At 36.6% G+C, this 7610-nt stretch overlaps 1 long non-coding RNA gene across 1 annotated transcript in view; it reads right to left on the bottom strand.

Moving 5' to 3' along the window:
• The window catches only part of LOC107974295 (uncharacterized), an 80446-nt gene that overhangs the window by 36758 nt on the left and 36078 nt on the right, over window positions 1-7610 (bottom strand). The window lies entirely within an intron of this gene.

Raw genomic sequence — 7610 nt, 5'->3', positions numbered from 1 at the left:
AGAACCAACTTTTCAATACTTTACAATTTGTCATTCTGCTCATTCAACTTTAGCAGAACCTAAAAATGCTTTAAACATTCACCATTGTTACTCCATTATTCTGTTGATTTTGCCAGTGATTTAGCACATAAAAACATTAGGACGTATGCCATGAGTATTTCATCCCATAGCTATCAAGTAAAAATATAGTTTCTAGATACTAAAATTTATGGATGACAAGTAGGTTCTACCTATGAACTAGGTACATGGAATAAAGTAAAATTAACCATCAAGAACAAATGTTGTCATCAGTTGCTATATTTAGTAAATCTATTTGAAGTGCTGAATGTCTGAAATGTGGAGCATCTTATCATGAAAGATAACAGTGCTAGAAAAATACAGAAAAAGGGACAATATATTTTTCTATATAGAAAATAACTGACATTAGACTCCAGCCAGGAATAAGAAAGTAAACATAATTTGACTGCGCATGATAAACAAAAATGCAAAAGCATTTAGAGGCAAATCCTTAAAACCTCTAAACTTATTACTGGTAAAATAATCAAGCTTATTAGGGTATCTTGAAATCACACATTTTTCTACATCCTACTCCTCTTTATATTTGTAGCACATAACCCAGTACCTGAAATATAGTGCTTAAAAATACCATCTCAATTTTACTGAGTTTCATAATATGTTAATAATATCAATTGTCATAACTAAAGCTCTAAGCTCTTGAAAGGAGCATTATAGCCCAGACATAAAATGTTTCAGATGAACACGTTGCCATCCTTGTGAAATTCTCCCGAGAAGGGGAAACTATCCATATGCTTTGTGATCAATTGGCTGCAAATATTGCTGTGTGCTTTGTCATAACAGGCTGTTCTGCTGTAAAGACATAAATACTGGCTCATGTCCAGTTTGTACAAAAGATTAACTTTATCAAAGTCTCTGAAGATAAAGGCTCAGGCCGATTCATGTGACTGTGGTCACAATAGCATAACCAATGCGAAAAAGCTTACAAAAGAACAAGGACTGCCTTATTCACAGTGAAAGACACGGGTGCATAGTTACCGTAAGCTTCAGCAACAATAGCAAAAAATTGGCGGAATTACTTGATGTGGTCACCAAAATCAATTCCATTTTTCGTGGAACTGGTACCGCGAATGCTGATTAGATAAGGAAACAAAGGCTGCCAGGTCTTAGAGGAAAACATTTTTCCATCGGTTGATGATGAAGCACAGCTAGAGTGCAAAATATTTTTCTCTCCAAATAGATGATATGGAGTGAAGCATAGTCTCTTGAGTCTTGCTGTGATTCAGAAATGAATTTGGAATTTGCCTTTCCCCCAAAGATTTTCCTAAAGGGGGATTTTGGTCACTGGGTATCAAAACCACCGGGGAGGTGATGAAACCAGGTTTGGCAGAAGTTGTGAAGGTAGTGGAATTCACTGTAGCCTTCTGTTTAGAAAAGGGTATTCTGGCTAACTTCCAGACTCACGCTCTTGGTCTGCAGGAAAGGCCACTCAGCCACCAAAAGGAGAATTGTATACAGCTATGGAGAATAGAGTGTTGGAAAAAAATAACAAATCTTGACTTTTTGCGGGAGAGAGAAGGAAGAAAGAAGTAATTGGTGGTGTCCTGCTTGTGGATAAATACATATTTAAGACTCACTTTCTACATTTCTTTTCAATGATTCCTAATGTGTATTCGTAAAAATTAAAACTGAATATTTAGACCCAAAGTTTCCTAAAGGAAGAGAAAAACTCAACTTCAACTACTTATACATTAAAATATGTAAGGCAAGATTTTCATTTCTTCTTAAATTCTCCCCATTAACAATTGACAATAACATCCTTTTTTATGTTTTATTTTCTTGCACATGTAATATTATGTATGCACAATATTTTAATATTGCTGTATGGTACATTATCATATTGCTCTATGGTAGAGGTAATTTATTATAACTGCTGGTTATGACCTTTTTGTTTTACCTTATGAAGAGAACTTTAAAATGCATTGATCATAATTGTCTATAGAAGATAGTTATTTGTAAACTCTTTGGAAGAGGCCAAATTAACATAACGCCAAAAGATTTTCCTCTTTTTAGCTTTTACATTGCTTCCCATTATTAAGCAACCCTAAACATGCAAAAACACATTGAGTTTTAATTTGGGAACTTTAGTTTGGTACACATATACCAATGCAGAGAGTTTGGCTCACTAATCTGATGAAAGGAGACTGAGTGCTGAAAAACCTACAATCATCAATATTTGGTCCCTGGCCCTCTGTATATACTACTAAGATTTTCCCTATCTTATCTTGTACTTTACTTTTGCAAATTAAATCACTTGACAAAGATTGATGTAGGACCCAAGCTAAGCCATAAATACGTCAAGTCCTGGTAATAGCAGGATGGGGACCATAAAGCTTATGACATTGTAAATTCTGAATTCTGTTTAATATTATTTAGATTTAGAACTCAAATAGCTCTGCGGAAACAATTTTTATCTTAATACAAACTTTTCACTTGAGCATTTATATGAAAATAATTTTTTCAAAGAAGTAGAGAAAGCAAGCTTATTCCTTTGTTTGAGTCATAGTTAAGTTGAGAGCATCTGAAAAATCAGCCATCAATGTTGGCTTCCAAGTGCTAGTCAATGAGTAAGTAATATATATTATCTCAGTTTACTCACGCAGCAAAGGACTTAGTATGGATATTATTTTTTAGATGGGGAAAGTGCTACCTAAAAATATTAAATAACTTACTTGAAGTTACACAAAAAAAATTGAATGCTGGATCCAGGATACTAAGTCTCTTTTTATCATACTACAAGTAATATTAATCAGATGGCAGAATTTTTTCTGTTCAGCATCTTAGTGACATAGATAACTGTCTTGCCACTTCCAGAGTTAATTTCTCCATAATTTCATTCCCAGATGACTTATTACTTAATGAGCCTTAAAGTAATTTACTTTTTATTATGAATATTTACATGCTGGTCTTAATACTCTTGGAAATTTAAAGTTTATGTCAAGATTCATGTCTTTGTCATAAATGCATAATCTCAGTGCATAACATGGTATTTGACACATAATAGGTACTTAATAGTGAATGAACAAATACCTTCCAGGAGGTTATCATTTGTAAAACATCCTAAGAATTTACTATAATAACACCATGTTCTTTATATTAAAGAAGACTAATTAGATTAGGTAAGCAAATGTTGTGGCAACGACTCACCATATTGTAAGTAGAATCTTAAAAAGTCATCATTTGCTCTTCCTTCCTCTTTCCATCACATTACAACTTTAAACTTGATCACCTACTGTCTAATTTTATTTACTTTCATTGATATTTTACAATCTTATTTATTTCCCAGCTGCTATCTACCCAAACTTTGCCCTACAATCACTGCCACCTCTGCAGAGATAGCCTTCCTTTCATCTTTTGAAGCCTATTTTTTTCAATTCTTCAAAACTCACTTTTAGATTTCTAGCCCCATTTGACTTATCAATGGGGTTTCTCTTAAAAAAAAGTCCATCTTTATTTTTGTTTGGATTTCCAGTGTAAATATGCCCAATTCTTCTATGTCTCTGTTTCTAAACAAGACTCTAAAGTTTTTGCAAAAGAGGTGCCATATCTTATATATACCCTGAAAAAAATGACCCATACTCAAAACACTTAGTAGAAGATTTTGGTAAGCCTGTAGCAAATATTAATAGACGTACAAGATTAGAAAATACTGCAGTGGTTGGTTAATTGCCATTGTTAGACAAATTAGCATGAGTTGCTTAGGGTTTAAGGGTTCCACCTTATTTTTGCTAATGTTCTGAGTGAACCACTTATTCTAACTGTGTATTATTAACATATTACACGATTGACAGATGTTCACTTACACAGAATTGACAACAGATTTTTCATGTCAACATTTATTCATATAACCATTTTGTCCAACCATATGCATGAACATTTGATCCATGGAAGTTATTAGTTCATTTACATTATTTTCAGGAGGGAAGAAAGCTGAAAAAAAAGTGTGCTTTTATGAATGTGCTCCAGATGTTCAGCAACAAAAGTTGAGAACTTGGAAATCAAACAGTACTTTATGCATTATTGGGTATATTAAGATCTGCTTTCAGGGACTCTTAAGTGCCTGCTCTTCTGTTTTTCTGTCTTCTCAGTGCACTGTATTTTTTTTCTCTAAATGGAAATACTTTGTTGATACTTTTTGCAAGACATAACTGTCATTAATTATTATCCTAAAATATGTAATGAAGGCGATGCTTTCACAAAGAATTAAACAGATCACAAAGTTCTAAAATCTGTTATTCACTCACATGAGCCAATAGAACATGAGTGGATAATTTAAAATAAGTGGTTTTATGTATATATGTACCTTTCTATCAAAATACTCAGAAGCAAGCTACCACACTATCAGAGTTTTTTACTGTATATAAAAATAAGTAAAATGACTCCACTATAATCAGAATTTTTGGCTCATTTGGTTAATAAAGCTTGACTAATTCTTTAACTAGGGAAAGCTGAGCATACTGGAAAGATCATGGGTCATGATTGAAAGGAAGGAGCTGTCCCCTGCCACGTTATATATTTAGAGGGGAGTTGGGGAAGGACAGAGGACACCAGACGAGGTAATAATTTTATTCTCTGATGAAAGAAGCCCTGTTTAAGAGAGGAAGATAATCTATAAACAAGCAGTTATTAGTAACAGTCTTCCCCTGGGAGCTCTGTCCTGCTGATACAGCTCATTGATAGATAGGTTTTGTAAGAAAGGAGTTGTGGGGAAGGGGGAGAAGATGGTAGAGGCATCCAGCCCTTTCTCACCTTATCTAGTAAGGGATGCCAAGAAGATGCAGAATGAGCAGAATTTGGAAGAATGAGGTGGAAAGGCAAAGCTCTTTTTGATATTTAGTAAGCATAAAGTTTGATCATTTAGTTAAGATTTTCAGCCAAAAATTGCTTATTGTTTACCTCCACATATTCGTCACTCCACTAGGAGACACCAATTACCTTCTCCCACATTAGGCGGGGGGGAGTTGAGCAGCCACACATGCGTTAGTTCCCATTCTGAAGAAGAATCTTACAAAAAAAATAGCATTCACGTAGTTGCTTTATTTATTAAGGTCTTCCTTGGTAAACATACCAAGGAATGACATGTCTGTCACGTAGCTGTTAACCTTGCTTGGACTTCTTAAATTCCTGTGGATATTCTCATATCATTATTGCCCTGACATTAGAAAAGTAATGAATGACTTTTACTATAACACAAGTAATAGGTGTTCATTCTAAAATAAAGCTTTTGGTTGGTCACAGTGGCTCATGCCTGTAATTACAGCACTTTGAGAGGTGGAGGCGAGCAGATCACTTGAGGTCAGGAGTTTGGGACCAGCCTGACCAATATGGTGAAACCCCATCTCTACTAAAAATACAAAAAAGTTAGCCAGGCATGGTAGCATGTGCTGTAATCCCAGCTACTTGAGAGGCTGAGGCACAAGAATCGCTTGAACCTGGGAGGCGGAGGTTGCAGCGAGCCGAAATGGTGCACTGAACTCCAGCCTGGGAAACAGAGCAAGACTCCGTCTCAAAATTAAATAAATAAATAAAATAAAATAAAATAAAATAAAATAATAAAGCTTCTAATTTAGATAAGGTCACCTGCAGTTTTAAGGAAAACATCCCAGTTGAGGAGAGCTGTGGAGGTCCCTTTTGTTCACAATACTGCACAGCCATCCAGAAATTCACAAGGTACACAGACAGGGCAGACATGCACACAACAAGTTTTCAGTGAGTTAGATGACTGGTAACTTATTCAATTTAGATCACGGTGTGCTGTTTTGGAGAAGTCAATTTTAAACAGGCTTTCAGGTATATGTGACACTGACAGACAATAGGTTCAATATCCGTGCTTCAAACCTATTCACAAATGATTGTCCTAACCCACACTACCTCAGAATATGACTGTATTTGGAGATAGGGTCTTTTAACAGGTAATTAAGTTAAATGAGGTCTTTAGGTTGGGCCCTAATCCATTAAGACTGGTGTTCTTATATCCTTAAAACAAGAGGAAATTTGGACATAGATATGCACAGAGGAAAGAGGATATGAAGACACAGGGAGAAGACAGCAACCTATAAGCCAAATAGAATGAAATTAATCCTGACAACACTTTGATCTTGGACTTTTAGCTCCCAGAATTGTGATAAAACAAATGTCTGTTGTTTAAGCCCCCTCAGTCTGTGCTACTTTGTCATGGCAGCCCTCACAAACTAAGAAGGCATTATCGCTCTAAGTTTTGTTGTATGTGAGGCCATAGATGCCCTCTACAAAGATGACACAGATGCCTTCTTGGGTCAGGCTAGTTCCCCTGAGGTGATGAATTAATGCCTGTGAATCATCTGAGGCACAAAAGCCAAGAGAGAAGGAGCTGGGCCTTGCATAATGACTTTGAGCAGTTGCTGGTCTCAGGGAGTTATGCCACCTCTAATCTAGGATTGCAGCCAGATTTCTGCCTGGACGCAGATGTAGTCTGTTGAATCTCTGCATGGTTATGGTTCAGTCCTTGTTAATAGGTTTATTGTCTTTGCCTCACTATTGATGACAGGGAAACAATTAAAAGGAGGGTATCACAACCTAGTAATAGAGTCATAGGGATTTGATTACTCATGAACCCCCTCAATGGCAGAGTGTGAAATAGGCTTACTAGAAAATCCATCCCATTGATTCAAACCCAAGTCCCAGTCCCACCAGGGAGCTACGGATCATGGCTGAGACTATAACTTTTGACATAGCAAATGTGTTTGCAAACACAGTTTATCTCTGAAAGTGGGAGAAGCAGATATGACAACCCATTGTAGAAATAATTCATTTAATAACCTGGGCCAGTACCAGGGAACACCACTGACCTTGCTAAGGATGACTTAAAGCAGCATAAAGCAGTATCAAGAAAACTAACAATGTTAAGCAGATTTCCTATAATCAAGGACTCTTTCTCTGTCAGAGGGGGAAGATTCAGGAGAGGTGAGGGGAATCCAGAAAGCAAGACTTTTTTTGTTTGTTTGTTTTGTTTTTGTTTTGTTTTGTTTTTAAACAGAGTCTCATTCACTCACATCATCGCCAGGCTGGAGTGCAGTGGCACAATCTCAGCTCACTGCAACCTCTGCTTCCTGGGTTCAAGCGATTCTCATGCCTCAGCCTCCTGAGTAGCTGGGATTACAGGCATGCGCCACCACACCTGGCTAATTTTTGTATTTTTAGTAGAAACAAGGTTTCACCATGTTGGACAGGCTGGTCTCGAACTCCTGACCTCAAGTGATCTGCCTGTTTCAGCCTCCCAAAGTGTTAAGATTACAGGTGTAAGCCACCGCACCTGGCCAGAAAGCAAGGTTTATGGATTTTCTAATCTGCTGGTGTCACAGGCTTCCTAGTTTGCTTCCAAGATATCTGGAAAGTAAACAAATAGCATATAAAGAAAATGGAAAGACATGAGAAGAGGCCAGAGACTTGATTCAGTTGTAAGCCACTGGTAATTGCACTAGTTAAGCTAGGAAAACATAACCACAAGTTTTATGCTTGCCTAGTCCTAGGACTCTATCCTGGTTGGGAGAACACTA

This window comes from Pan troglodytes, chromosome 1, assembly GCF_028858775.2.
Source record: "Pan troglodytes isolate AG18354 chromosome 1, NHGRI_mPanTro3-v2.0_pri, whole genome shotgun sequence".
In the NCBI taxonomy this organism is placed as follows: domain Eukaryota; kingdom Metazoa; phylum Chordata; class Mammalia; order Primates; family Hominidae; genus Pan; species Pan troglodytes.
This window is presented reverse-complemented; position numbering and strand designations above follow the sequence as displayed.